The 16233-nt window shown below is 33.6% G+C and overlaps 1 long non-coding RNA gene across 2 annotated transcripts in view; it reads right to left on the bottom strand.

The window, feature by feature from the left end:
- LOC141545535 (uncharacterized) overlaps window positions 1-16233 on the bottom strand; it is a 344302-nt gene that overhangs the window by 106756 nt on the left and 221313 nt on the right. For both annotated transcript variants that reach the window (XR_012483057.1, XR_012483058.1), the window contains exon 4: window positions 10465-10572. This is a non-coding gene — a long non-coding RNA (uncharacterized LOC141545535). The remainder of the gene's footprint in view (window positions 1-10464; window positions 10573-16233) is intronic.

Below are 16233 nucleotides of genomic sequence, written 5' to 3'. Positions count from 1 at the left end.
TGTCTTTAATGACTCTGGAAATGAAAGTGGGGTTGAGAGCTTTGTGCATCTCTGTCTCATTTAAATTCAATTCATGCACAAATCAAGACATCATTCCATGATTTGGAAAATGAAGAATAAAAAAAATTTAAAAAGACAAGGATGAACAACAAAAATTTAAATTTAAAGTCTTATTTTAACCCTACTGAAAGGAAGTAGATGTTACAATTTGTAGTCAGAAAATCTTGGCACAAATTATGGATCTTCTATATAGTACCTCTATAAAAGTGGGCAAATCACTTTTGGGATCTGGGAATAAGTCCCTGGGAATCAATTTCTATGTTTATAAAATAATAATGTTGGATTATATTGGAAATAGTTTTTATCAAACTTTCCAGCCACAAGTAACCCACAAAATTTCTGAGTACAATCTGAATCATATAATGTAATTAGGAAATTTTTTACTTTGATAAATAGAAACAAAATACAAGATAAGTAATGTGAATTTGCAGTTTTTAAAGTCAATATGGATCCATGGACATTCATTTCTATTAGTGTTTGGCTCTACTACATTAAATGATATCTACTGGCTCTTCCAGTTCTAAATATATGATCCTATTCTTGTTCACACTCTAATTTCCCCCCAAAACCTAAACTGTTGGCAATTATCTGCTCTCATTATCCCTCTCCAACCTCTCATTCTTAGAATGTATTTTCTTTTTATCCAAATCTAGAGAATACTGAAATTCTTTGAGCAACCTCCCATAAAACGTTTTTCCTTTTACTTTCTTCATTCAAAATTTGCTTTAGCACTTTATATCCCTCTATATTTTATTATACTCTCTTTTGTGTTTGTGATAAGCCTAGATTATAATGCTCCTGCTTTATACTGCAAAACCCCTGAGGGGAGAGAGACTGCTGTTTTTCAGCTTTGTGCTCTCAATACCTAACAGTTTCTAGAATCTAAAAGGTATTTAATAAGTGGTATTGAATGAAGGTAATTATCTAGAGTTAGCCATGACACATTAATTTAAGTGATTTTTAATTAATAAGTGGTCAGAACACAAAAGGAATAGGTTCTTTTCCTCTCATATTTTTATCAATTCAGAATTTAGATCCAGGCTTTTCTGGCATCCTTTGTAACTTCTAGTTAAAGATGCCACTTTCAATCAACATATCGTTCTCCAATTCCAACATGAATCCCATTATCTACCCTATAAAAGACACCTCAAGACAAATCTAAAGGCTTTCCCTGATACTTCAGAGGAAGTGTAATGTCATCGGTCTGAGTATTCCCTCCAATAACGCATGCACCAATCCATCCCAACTTTTTCAACATGTCTCACATTTGTCTATGTTCTTACATAACTCTCCAAAGTCCTTTCAATATGTTATAGACCATACCATCTTTTAGGTAGTTTGTCATTGTCACCACAAAAATCCATTATCCTTTCTATATATGTGATATATGCCCCATATTATATATTTTTTCAATGTTGTCCTTTATGCCACTTTTCCTGCATGACTTTTTTTGTTGTCAATAAGAGCAATTAAATGCACCCACTGGGCACATCTCCATTGATGTTCAGTGACCTATAATTTTAATTCTTCAGAGATTGACATATTTTGTAATTCAAAAACATCTAGCAATGAAGTAAAAAAAAATTATGTGTTGCCAGGATAAAACAGAATGATTTTTGTCAACTGGCCATATATTGATATCTCAATTCCAAATCCCTAAAATTTCTTAGCTTATCTACTAGTTATTTAATCCACATATATTTAGTATGTTCACAATATACTAAATCCATTTGAGGGATTTTTTAGATGTATTAAATGAGAGCATAATTATCATGTGAATAAAACCCTTAAAATCTTCCTAGGTTCAGCTTTCATCTGTGTTGTTTTCTACTAATTATGTTTTAAGCTTCATAAAGTCAGGGAACTTATCCTACACCCTTGCTCCTTTCTTAATCTATGTATGTTAAATAAATATTTGTTGTCTGACTTTTTGTTCAAATCCATCACTGGATTGTTTTTATCTAGAAGATCTTAGTAGTTTATTAGTATTCTAAGGGTCAAGAAGGAAAGTTCTATTCATAAAATCTCTGTATAATCCTATTCAACCCATCAAAATATTGATGTAAAAATGAACTCAATATATTAGGAATAGGGTTACTTTATTTCCCAGTGACCTGTATGACACTAGTACTATTTCCTTGGGACAGATACACAATTATTATATCTTCAGGAAATGGCACCAACAATACTAAATAGTATTAGACACAATGAAAACAATACAAGAAGTTTGCCAAGCATTCTCCAATTGATAAATGGTCAAAGGATATGAACAGACAATTTTCAGATGATGAAATTAAAACTATTTTCACTCATATGAAAGAGTGTTCCAAATCACTATTGATCAGAGAAATGCAAATTAAGACAACTCTGAGATACCACTACACACCTGTCAGATTGGCTAAGATGACAGGAAAAAATAATGATGAAGGTTGGAGGAGCTGTGGGAAAACTGGGACACTGATACATTGTTGGTGGAGTTGTGAAAGAATCCAACCATTCTGGAGAGCAATCTGGAATTATGCCCAAAAAGTTATCAAACTTTGCATACCTTTTGATCCAACAGTGCTACTATTGGGCTTATATCCCAAAGAAATACTAAAGAGCGGAAAGGGACCTGTATGTGCCAAAATTTTTGTGGCAGCCATTTTTGTGGTGGTTAGAAACTAGAAAATGAATGGATGTCCATCAATTGGAGAATGGCTGGGTAAATTATGGTATATGAATGTTATGGAATATTATTGTTCTGTAAGAAATAACCAGCAGGATGGATACAGAGAGGCCTGGAGAGACTTACATCAACGGATGCTGAGTGAAATGAGCAGAACTAGGGGATCATTATACACTTCAACAATGAGACTGTATGACGACATATTCTGATGGAAGTGGATATCTTCAACATAGAGAAGATCTAATTCAGTTCCAGATGATCAATGATGGACAGAATCAGCTACACCCAGAGAAGGAACACTGGGAAATGAGTGTGAACTGTTTGCATTTTTGTTTTTCTTCCCAGGTTATTTTTACCTTCTGAATCCAATTCTTCCTGTACAACAAGAAATTCAGTTCTGCACTCATATATTGTATCTAGAATATACTATAACACATTTAACATGTATGGGACTGCCTGCCATCTAGGGGAGGTGGTGCAGGGAAAGAGGAAAATTCGGAATAGAAGTGAGTGCAAGGGATAATGTTGTAAAAAAAATTACCCATGCATACATACTGTCAAAAAAGTTATAATTACAAAATTAATAAAAAATGTAAAAAAAGTTTGCTAAGAATATTAATATCCTTAACAATTCTGACTGCTTCAGGTACCAATGGATATTGAAATATAATGGAAAGTCAAGGCCTTCACTACTCTAATGCTCCCATGGTTGTTTGATCTCATCAGTGTTGGTATTCTTTTCAATGACACAAAACATACAGTACATCAATCTTTTTTTATCCTAGACAACTGTCTATTGTCTTCCCAAAGTTTACCCCATATGAAACACAGTGAGATTTCTTTGCCCTCACCAACTCATCTTTTTTTCATTGTCCATATTTTTATGACAGTTTTAATATGTTTCTTCTTTATATTTTCTTGTAAGTATTGCTACTTACTCTCATCCTATGTGACAATTAATATAAGGACTTTAAAAGAGTAAATCATTGTATTATGTAGTTTATTGCAGGAAGAATAGTGATGTTATCTCATCTACAACCACACTGTTTCAACCTGGTCATATCATCTTAAGTTGGACTAGAGAAATTTAAACTTCCTAGACTGGAGAAAAGAAGATTTAAGAAGGATTCAATAGGTGCCACATGGAAGAACAATTGGTTTTATTCCACTTGGCTTCAGGGAGTAGAACTGGAAACAATGGGCGGAAGTTGCAAAGAAATAGATTTAGGTTTGATGTCAGGAAAAACTTCCTAACAATTAGAGTTGTCCAAAAGTGGAATCAGCTGCCTTAGGAAGTAGAGGACCTCAAAAGAGGTCTTTGAGTAAAGACTTGATGAGTATTTGTTGGTTATACAGTGGAGGAGAATCTTATCCAGACATAGTTTGAATTAAATGGTCTCCAAAGTCCTTTTAGCATTGAAATTCCAGGATTCTTATGATTAAAAGTAACAATAATTATAATAACCAACATGTATATAGTGCTAAATGTCTGCAAACTACATACATTGTTTCATATGATTTTAAGAACTATAATCTCACAAAGTAACTACACTACCTACTAAAAACGAATAAACTCCTCTGTGTAGTATTTAAAGTCTTTTACATTCTGATTCCAGGATACCTCCCTAGATTTTTTGTACATCACATCCCTTTATACATTCTATAATCATACCATGATATGGGTATCCATAGTCACCAAACCTATATTGGAAGTTGAATATGAACAGGAATTTTCCTGACTTCAGATTCAACACCATCCAGCATTTCACATTCATTCTTTAAGGGAAGCAGAGTCATTGGCCTTGAAATTAGCTCAGATGAATGTAAATAACAATCATTTCTGCTTTGGCCAGAAACCCTGAGGATCTTCCCCTTCCAAATTTATTTATTTAGTTAGGTTTTTTTGTTGTTTGTTTGTTTGTTTTGTTTTTGTTTTTGCTTTGACTACTACAAAGAGTAGATTCTTTGCCTCAATTGCTACCTAGCCCAAATCATTGAATGGGTGGGGCTTCAGTCAAACTGAGAGTTATGGAAGACCTTAGCTTAAAAAGGTCAAGGTCTCCCATTACATCCAGACCATTTTCAGTTGTCCTGATTTATATCTTGCCGCTAGATCTAGGTGGCTCTGGAAGGGAAAGTGAGGCAGGTGATCTTGCACTGCCCTTCTTCACTTAAATTCAATTCATTTACATGCCATGGCATTATCTCCTTAATGCCATGGTCCTCTTCTAGAACAAAGGACAAACAACAACAACAGTTCAGATATCAGATATAATGCTAACTAAAGGGAAAATTAAGTACATATCCCTGTGGGGCTTACCTCCATCTTTCTATATAATTGTATGATCATAATAAAAGAGATGTTCTAAGCCTTCCACTTTTATTATCTCACCAGAATGGCTTTTGCTTTAATAAATCAGTTTATCTCAATTAGTTGTTTGAGTTATAGGGGTCCTACATCAGAACATACAATCATGATAGTACTTTCAGAATTCACTTTTTATTTTTGCCAAATAACTCATAGCACTCTTAGAAGTTTTATATAGCTCACAGCAAGGTCTCTAAGATGGAGATGGAAGAGGGATGAAAAAATAAATATAGTTTAAAGTATAGGAAAAGTATAGTAAAAGCATGATAGCATAAGAAGATTTTTTGAGAGATATTAAGAACAAAATGAATAGTAGTATGTAATAATTATGTAAAGAAGAAAGTGAAAAGGAAAAAAATGTTATATTATAAATATTATATTACAAATATAAAAATTATTCTGTTTCATATTATAAATATATTAGAAATCATATCACAAATATAATTAATATAATAAGCCATTAACATTATATTTTATATTATTCTACAATCATATTATCTTTCTTTTGCTCTGGGGTAAATAGATCTCTCTTATTAAGTCAATATATTTTAGCCAACCAGTTCTATAACTAGCCTAGATTACATATGTTGATGATTTAGATGGTTTAATTATACATACTATAGGTCAAATTATATTAAAATGTTAAAAATTAAATTTGACAGTGGCACAGAAAAAGAAGTTCAGATGTGAACATCACAAAAAGATTTACAAAACCACAACCAAATCCCAAGAGCCCTTCAACAGAAAAGTTGGGGAGCTCCTTCCTTCTACCTTTCCAATCTACAATAAAATAGTAAAGTTATAACATTATCTTGTACTTATAGAAAATGTTTTTTGAGGAATCACTAAAAATGGAAGCCAATCAAATAGAGGACAAGAAACAAATTCTTGCTTCAATTCCTCATTATAGTGGGAAAGTGGCCATATGTTCTTAGAGTTTATGAAAACTGAGGGAAAATTTTATAAGATCTTAGCAAATTAGGACAAACCTGAAAACAGGTCCACTAATAAGCTGTTTATTATTCAAGAATTAACTTACATTGGATGACTTTTCTTACCAGTTTTGTTAGAGGGTGATAGAATTGCTTGGGCTACAGCAACTCTCTAAAATCATATGCTGAACTATAGGAGGCCTGCCATTTGTAGCATTGACAAAATTAGGCTTCTTTGATATCCTGAAGGATAATAAAAGTAGAAAAGAGGAGGAGTCTCCAGTTCACTAAAACATGCTTTTAAAAAATTCTCCTTGGCCATATACTATACATGATCCTAGCTTGTAAACGTTAAAGAGGGAAGTGTGGAGGCTTAGAGGGCAGAGGGATTTAGGGAGCAGAGTCCTATTCATAAGCATGGTATAAATCCAAAAGTGAAATCAGCTCTCTCTCACTTTCAGTTCACTATTGGTCTATACAACTTATGTCATTTTGAGTTAGTTAGCTATTATTTAAGCTAAAATGGGGAGGAGGAGAAAAGAAAAGACAAAATAAGACCAAATTTAAAAAAAAAGCATCCGTTGAGCACACATGTATCCGTCTAGCCATGCAGCCATGTGGTTTCTGTTGGCATTATTCCCAAGAAGGCATGTCTTCACAAGCCTTCCATGATCTCAGTCAGGGGACCAAGAGGAAGACACCAGACAGGGCCAGGGCTGAGTGAAGCTGCAAGGCCAAGAGTATTATACTGGAGTCAGCAAACACAGTGTGGAGCCCAGACACAGCAAAGACTCCGCAAGGAAAAACCACCAAGAGCAAAAGTGGTCCGACTTTTGAGGGACCTAGTAGTTAAAGGAAAGCCTTTTTTTAAACTCAGTGGAAAATGCACACATACACCAGGCACCAGGGTAATTACCCAAGCCACTGCACCAGTCTGCCAGGCAGAGCTGATGTGGCCTCTTTACCAGGTTTTATTCTTGGCTTCTGCTGTCTTCCTCTTCTTCTCTTCCTCCCACTACTAAAATCAACTAGCAGATATTTGCTTCATGCTGTTATAACTATTACATATGGCACTACAATCATCAGTCATTGGATGTGGAGGAAAGAGAAGAAAACTTCTTTCCTACCTATTTAATTTCTCTGGTCACTTTGACATCTACTTCCAGACCTAAATACCTGCAAGATGAGCCAAATCACTACAAAATCCAAATTTATTGTTATTACTCTCAAAAAAGGGAGCAAATACTTACTTTTCCCTGAAATATCTAACAATCACTTGAAATGTCCTATTGAAGCAAAACTGTATCAATCAGATAAATTATAAATAATGATAATGAAAAAAAAACATAATCAAACATTTTCCCAACATCCCCCCAAAAAAAGATCTATCTAAAGCTAAAGGGACATCAAAGACCATCTAATTCAATATTCTCATTTTACAGGTGAGGAAACTGAGTATCAGAAAATTTCAGTGACTTGCCATGGTCACTTATGTAGCAAGCACCAGAACAAAGATTTGAACCTTGTACGTTGACTCAAATTAAGGTTCTTGCTACTCAACCATGTGGTTTTTCTAGGAAATATCATAGGAATATTCCCTTCTCCAAAAAGTTATCAAACTGAATATAATATTTTTATCACATTTTCAACAATTTGTTAATTTCACATCAACAAGAGTTTTAATGTTCTTGCTAAATAGCAACATCCACATTATCATTAAATGTAATCTGGGTCAGATATATAGCTAGTTATCTGAGTTATCTGAGAGGTCTGCTTATCCCAGGGAAAAAAAACAGTTGTTATACTTTTCCCTCTGAGACACCACATAATGTTTTATTTCACTTTGGGCTGGATACTGTCAAGATCCCAAAAGTAAATTAAGTAAAACTGTAATAATTACATAATCAAAGAATTTCAGAAGGGACTTTACAGATCATCTGGCTCAACCAAATGAGGCCCAGAGAAGGCAGGTTCCCATGCCCTTTACCAAATTACTTTCTTTCAAAAGTGCCTACAAAAGTGCCCTAAGACAAACAAGACAAGAGCCTTTGAGTCTCTGAAAAATAAATAATTCACTTCATGAGACTGCTACAGCTTTTTAAATAGCAGCCCTAAGAAAATATCATTTGGTAATACAAATCATCCTCAAAAGTAGATTTAAGAAAATGGGTCTTACTTGCTACAACTTCCCAGACAGTATGTCACCAAACAACTGAATAGGCATCACTGAGCAAGTAAACTAGCAGCAAGTCATTACACCAAAGCTTGGAAGAAAAAGTTACAACAGGAAAAAATTTCAAAGTTAGTAAAGATGAAAGTCACTCATCCATGCCAAAACCAATGCCTACTTTTGAGTGGCTGCTCTTTAAAAACCATACAAATATTTCAGTTAATCTTTGCACACTTAGAATAAAGCTAAGGTTGGAGATAATTATAAGAATTGGTTTCTTAGAATTAAATATCCAATAAACTCCTAATGTCATTTTCAAATAATAAAAATTCAATCAGAAAGATGAATGGGCCTAATCTTAAACTCAACTGTATTAAGAGAGAGTATCTCATTCAATTTTTAAAACTTGATGTGCTTTGTTCCTCCCTCTACTGAAGCCAAAAGAATAGGCAGATATTATTTCTAATTTCTCTCTTGGAAGTTTTGACTGTGAGTGCACTATTCAAAACAACCCCTAGGAACATGTGGAAGCTAAATGGATGGAGCATTTGGGTGTCCGTTTCTATCTCCTGAAATGTTCTTACATCGGGGACTATAGCTACAATGGCTCCTTCTCTCCCAATTCTATCCTGATCTCATTTTCCTTACACTGATTAACTCAGAGACTACAAACTATTAAATCATGCCCAACCCTTTAGATCAAGAGTGATTTTAATGTCAAATTCCCTTCAGGAACAACTCCAAAAGTCACAGATTATTTAATTATCCAAGATATCCTCCTTCCGGAGCTCAATGCTAAGTCAGGAAAGCATTACTTAAGTCTGGATAACCTGCAAAAGGACTCTAAAACCAGAATAGCATCTTTACCAGTCCCTCCCTCACATTAGAAGAGGAACACTTTGACAACCCTCCCAGCAAGGTTCTATCCTCCCAAAATGGTGGTGTTAAACCACAGTGACTTTACTGTTATATTCAGCAATGCTTTCCTCAAACAGGAACTGGCTGGGAGCTGCGTATTGCACTGCTAGACATGCTGACTGAGCAGCCTACATAGACCATCACTAATCTTCATGGGTCAGGGAGGTCATGTCTGCAACATGATGCCTATAGATTTCAAAGGCCAACTTTCTCTTGATGCCAGCTAATCAATCTATGTCAAATAGCAAGTACATTTTTATTTATTTCTTTAAAGGATCATCAAAAAAGTTTCATCTTTAAAGCACTTAATGTGGGAAATAACTGCACATAATCAGCGTAGCTTGGTGCTCCTTCAGCTATTTTAAATCTTCTATGCATAAGGTTTGACATTCTTGCATTGGTATTTTGACAAAACACATGTATGGCAAGACCAGGAAAGGGCAAGGTATACCTCTTAAAAGATGGGGGACCCTCAAAACAGTGGCATATAAAAAGATCTTGCACCAAAATTTAAATAAAATTGTAAATCTTGTTAAACTGCCTATAAATAATCCACATAAGCTAGAGAGTTGTAAATACTCATCCTTCATCTATCATTATAGGATAGAGGTATCATCCTAAAATCTGTAGCCATGAAATAATCAAGACATATAAAATCATGCATTTAAAACTAAAACCTTGTAAGTCATATAGCCCAAGCAATTTATGCCCAGAGTTATTAAATAACTTACCCAATATTATCTAGGAGGAAAGCATGACTCAAAACTTAAAACCAGGTCATCTACCTTTGAATGTAGTAAAGATTTTTTAAATCAGTCACTCTTGTACTCCAAAGTTAATTCATAAACCCTTTTATCCAAAATAATCAATGAAATGAGTAATGGCTGATCACAAACAAACCCTTAGTACCCTAAATTCCTTCCTCTGCTCCCCTCTCAGAGCTCAAACACTCTGCAAAAAATTTTCCTTCCCTTAAAGTTGGTAATGACTATAAGACTAGGATAATAATTAAAAAGTGAATCCAATTCAATTCAAAAGTTATTAAACTTCCACTGGGGCTGGGAATGAACTTAGCCTATGATTTGACATATGATATCTTTGGTTTAGGGAATGCTTGATATGGAACTCCTTTCACCTATGTAGCTCTTTTATTTATAATTTATACTCTTATTTGCCTGGGGCAACGAGAAGTTAAGTGATACTCTCATGATAATAAGCTAATATGTGTCAGATAGAATTTGAACCCATGGTTTTCTGAATTTGTTATCATCTATCCATGAACTAATTCATGCTGTCTTTTTAAGTTCTGAGCATTTAAAAAAAAAGAATAAAATAAAACATTACTTGCCTTCCAAGAGTTGGATGGATGAATGGTAATGAAGGAAGAGTGAATGAAATTAATGGTTCATTGCAGGGATGGCACATAAATCCTCCATTGATTATTCTGGGGAGTTCTCTGCAGTCAAGGAAACAACACCAAATTGTTATTTTACTTTCCCTCCAGTACTCATTTGTTCTTTTTGGGACATCCAAGAAATGTTAAACAATTTCTTCTTCACAGGACCAAAGAACCAAGCAGAAACATAGCATCACCATCCATATCTCAACCAAATGGCTAATTTCAATAGTGCTATAGTATAACCAATCTGAATCTGTTCCTTAGTCTATAAATCAATACAGATTTCCCTCAAAAGTTCTCTGAAAGGATAAATTAAAAGTCCCCCAAAATTACAAACTTAGACTTTTTAATTACAAGATATGTATATTGGCTATTTTCTCTTTCAAGTCACTAAATTAATCTGGGCTTCTATATAGTAGAATTCTATTGATTTCAATCAAACCCATTCCACGGACCTAAGACATTCTCAACATTCTCAATGGGTAAAATGTTCTTAATTTGTTTACTTCACTCTGAAAAAGTTCATCTAAGACCCTCAAGATTTTCATATTCATCATTTCTTAATGAAAAACAGTCTTTCATTATATTCACATACTATAATTGCTTCAGTCCTCCTCAGTCAATAGGCACCCACTTTGTTCTTTGTAATCTTTTGCAAATGGAAAAAGTGCTGCCATAAATTACTTATGAAAGTCTTTGTGCTCTTTAGGCTATATGCCTAGCAATGATATCACTAGGTCAAAGATGTGTGCATTTGGGGACATTTTTAGTAAAAATACAAAATTTTCTGTAATGGTTAGGGCTGTTCCACAACTGTTTTAAAGATTCATTTTTTGGTCTTCTTTGCCAATCTGACGAGTATGAAGTGAAGCCTCAAGAGTTATTTCAATTTACATTTATTTTATTATAAGTGATTTCAAATAATGTTTCATGAGATCGAATTTGCATTTCTTTGAAAACTGTCATAAACAGATCTTTACATGTAATTTCCCCCATTTGATTGTAAGCTTCTTGATAGAAGAAAATGGTTGTCCTTTTCTCCCTTTCTTTGTAGCTTCAAGACTTAGTACAGTGGTTGGCAAACAGAAAGAATTTAATAGATTCTTCTTGATTTGAGTCAATACTCTCTAGAATACAAATCTCTTGTTCACAATATTTAAAGGTTTATAACAAGTCAAAGATGCAACTTTTTATGTCAACATGATTTATGAGACACCACAATCTCTATACCTAACCACAAATGCAATAGTTCCATTTCAATTGAAATGGAGGCAACAAAGAAGGAAAACCTTCTTACTAATATTCAACATCTCCATTTCCCATTCACCTAGTTTTTAATCATTTAGATTTGTAACAAAACTAGAGGGGAATTCACACATCTCACATGGCCTCTCTTGCATTATTTAAGGTTAACTTTATTTAAGTTCATCATTAGGGAGCTCTTTTTGCCAGATTTTCCATGCTTTAGGCAATTGCAAATAAACCCAGACTAATCCATCCCTACTCTTGCTGATGTTCTTATTGTTCAATTGTTTCAGCTGTGTTCAAATCTTAACTGCATTTGGGGTTTTATTGATATTTGGAGTTGTGTGCCATTTCCTTCTTCAGCTCATTTTACAGATGAGGAAACTGAGGTAAATAGGATCATACAGCTAATAATTGTTTAAAACTGAATTTGTCCTAAGGTCTTCCTGACTTCAGGCCTAGCAGTCTATCTATTGCATCACTGAGCTGCCCTAATTCTTCCTATCTTTCTCCTATAATATCTACTCCCTAAGACCTAAAAAAAAAGCCATGCAATCATTTCAAACACAAATGAATTCAAGTGGCTTTCTTCAAACTGATCTATACCGAATAAACATTCCGATTTCTACCTCTAACCTTGTCTCAGGCTTCACAATTCATATTCAGAAACTTATAAACAACCTCAACACATACAAAGAAAACATTTTAAGATACATCAGATCTTTACTGATTCATCCTGAGGAGTTGATTGGGTTGCAGAATTCTGTGGGGACTGTCACTATTAGGTGGCTTTTACTTTTAAAATGAAATTTAATAAATCCTAATACAACATAGCTATAAAATAATGGCAGACTTCTCATAGTTAGGACTTTAAAGATTATCCTTTTGATTTGAAATTTCAAGAGTTTTCTTACCCCAATCTCCATTTTCATCCAGCCCCAATGCCATACAAAGTGATGCATTTGTGTTGCATCTTACATGAAAACTTCCCAGCTTTACCCTTCAGTTCTCATGATTCAGATCCCAAACCATCACCTAATGAACAACATCTCTTTAAGCACTGTACATTTGCTAACTCTCGTTGTTGCATCCATATCATGACAGTAACTCAACTGTTTTGTGATTCAACATCACTTCCAACACATAGAGCCAGCCAAATGAAAGATGAAAATCTAGGCAGAAATCTACATACTCCAAAAGTCAGGAACAGGAAATCACCCTAGCTGGTTAATGTGAATGAGTTCATTTATACTTATTGAAAAATTAAAGCATCTCATTTTCTTGTTCTTTTATTCACATTCAGAAACTCTGAGAGCAGCTAACATTCCTTTTTGCCTTTCTTCCCATAGAGAGAATGGCAGAATGAATACTGAGCCAGCTTTGGAATAAGGGTGCAAGACCTCTCTCAGTGCTTGTAACAATTCTCTAAGACTATCAAATACAGAAAAGTTGTTGCTTTCCATTAATAGAGTTTTCTCATCCATCAGAGCATTACATGAGTGAAATCCACATTTGGACCACTGGCTCAAAATAAATAAATAAATGAAACCCTAGCACTTTATGAGATAACTAGAGTGGATATAGAAGGATAATTAGCTGTAACAAATATACAGGGTATTCTGACAGACTTTTGAGATAACCTATGCAGATGTGTGTGTATGTGTGTGTATATAAAATGTATGTATGTATTTATAACCATGCCAAGGTTTTCAACTAGCTATATTATTGCATAATCTATACACATGACATACACATTATAACACATATATTGTATTTGGATAATTTACTTATATCTGCAGAAATGTGTATATTTCATCCCAACTTGTTTCTTATTTGTCATAAAAAGGCAATCATGTTATAGAAAGCTTCACCTATGAACTCTTTCATGTTAATCTCAAGAATCCAGTCCTCTTCTGAAAGTCATACGAGGCATAGACAGACACTAGTTACCACTTAACTAAAGCAAATCATTTAATTTTCACATAGCACCTAAAATATCTTTAATTTTACTTATTTCATTCTTTGATTTCTGATTATCTAATCATGTTTAACTAACCTATTGCCAGAAGACATAATGCTTTTCCTTAAATGTTTTTCATCAAGTTGCGATCACTAAGTGTTTTATTAGACAATCATTTACTTCTTATTAAGCTATTTTTAGCATTTATTCTTTCATTTTCAGTAAAGCAAAGAAAAATCATGTGAGACCCAAACTGTATGGAATTACAGTAACACTGGGGATTCATCTCATCTCCATACCAACAAATTGCTCCCTTGACACATGAGACTCCTAAAATCTGAATTGGAAGATCCCACAGTATTGTTTCTATATTTTAATATTTAAAAATTGTTACTATCAAAAATGTTTTCTCAATCACTTATTTATCTTTCTTATCTTAGTTCTAAGATGACAGTCTTACATATTTGCCCCTCAATTAAAATATTATTGATATCACTATTTTTACATTATTTTTATTTTCAGACATATCTTACCAAGAGTCATCCCCTTCAACAAAGAATTAAAAAGAAATAGGGGAGGGAGGAGAAATAGTTTAGTAAAATGTACCAGCACATTAACTGAGACTGGTAGTATATATCATCATTCACAACATAATTTCAACTATGATTTCTTCCTAAAGAAAATAGAAAGGCCATTTTCCCATTTCTTCTTTTTAAGCAACATTCATCATTATAATATATAGCATTCAGCTTTATTTATGAGGATTTTCATTTTGTTTTGTTTTTTAGTGGTTAGTTGTTAGTTACTTCTTTTTACATTATTTTAAATGTGTCTATTTTGTTTACTTTATATAGAAGTTCATATTATTTTTTCCTTATTTCTCTATAATCTTTGTAATTATTATTTCTTATGGCTTACTAATATCCTATTATATTCATGTATAATAATAGGTTTAGCCATCCTCTCATTAATATTGTCTATTTCTAAAATTTATAAAAGCATATATAAATGAATTTGAAAACTTAAAAGTGAGAACACTTAAAACCATTTTTGGTTTGTGATAAAATTCTGGCAAATCATTCAAAGCCTATCACAGTTGATCAAAAGAATTGTAAGGAAACGCTGTATTCCCTCTTCCCCAATGTGCTATTAACTAACATTCATGTTCACTGTTAACACTACTTTTGTGACCAACTGGAATGGCTTTCCTTAGGGTATAGTTACATAGCCTACATTTAAATGTCTATTGGACTATGTTTTTAAAAATTAATGTAAAATAAAACACTAACTTCATATTGTTTAAATCTCTCCCACACATAAGCTACTTTCATTTATGTTAAGAAATCATATTCAAATCCCTACTCTCTCATTCAAAATGCAAGTTAAGAAGAAATATGCCTCTGAATTATAAAGAGGAATCAATATAGGGGGTACTAAAAAAAAAGATTTTGGCCAAGCCTCTAAATAAGTAAAGGGAGAGAGAAAACAAGAATAGAGAAAGTACATAAAGAGAAGAAAAAAGGTAGAAGAAATCAAGATTAATAAGGAAGTGGAAGTATTTATTTTATTTAGGTATAACTCTGGGTTCTATTAACCCAATTCATGACTCCAGTACAGTTATTACTGTTGTTGATATTGTTTGTCCTTTGTTCAAAGAGAACCATGTCAGCAGGGAAGTGATACTATGACATGCAAATAAATTGGATTTAAGTGAAGGAGGGCCATTCAAAGTCACCTACCTCACTTTCTGCTCCAGAGACATCTGGATCCAGTGGCAAGATATTGATCAGGATCACGGAGATAGCCCTGGATAGAGTTAGAGACCTTGGCCTTTTTAAGCTAAGGTCTCAGTTTTCAATTTTGACGAAAGTTTCAGTTTGATCAAGGCAATACCCAATTTTGGTTAAGGCTAAGTAAGAAATGAGACAAAGATGGCCTCTTTTACCTAAGTCAAACATATATATATATATATATATGTACACATATATACGTATATATGTACATATATATACATACATACATATATATATATATATATATATATATATATATATTTTTTTTTTTTCCTTTTCAATGTGTGAGGGGAAGATCCTCAGGGTTTCAGAGCCAAAACAGAAACAGTTGTTATTTGCATTCAATTTGGGCCGATCAGGTACTACACAATGACCAAGTAGGCTTACTTGCCTCAGAAATTTTGTTGGTCAATTTCTTACTTAATCTTAATCCAGGACAGCTAGGTGACACATTGGATGGATCAGTAGACTTAAAACCAGGAATATTCATCTTCATGAGTTCAAATCCAACCATAGGTACTTATTAGCTATGTGATCGTAGACAAGTCATTATTTACTTCAGTTTCTCATCTGTATAATGATCTGGAGAAAGAGATGATAAACCACTTGACCAAGAAAATCTCAAAAATGGGGTCATGAAGAATGAGGAACTCAATAGCATGACCTTTAGGAAATATGCATAGTCTAGAGCTCTGATTTCCTATGCAGCCACATGAAACC

The sequence above is a fragment of the Sminthopsis crassicaudata genome, chromosome 1 (genome assembly GCF_048593235.1).
Source record: "Sminthopsis crassicaudata isolate SCR6 chromosome 1, ASM4859323v1, whole genome shotgun sequence".
NCBI classification, from domain to species: Eukaryota; Metazoa; Chordata; class Mammalia; order Dasyuromorphia; family Dasyuridae; genus Sminthopsis; species Sminthopsis crassicaudata.
This window is presented reverse-complemented; position numbering and strand designations above follow the sequence as displayed.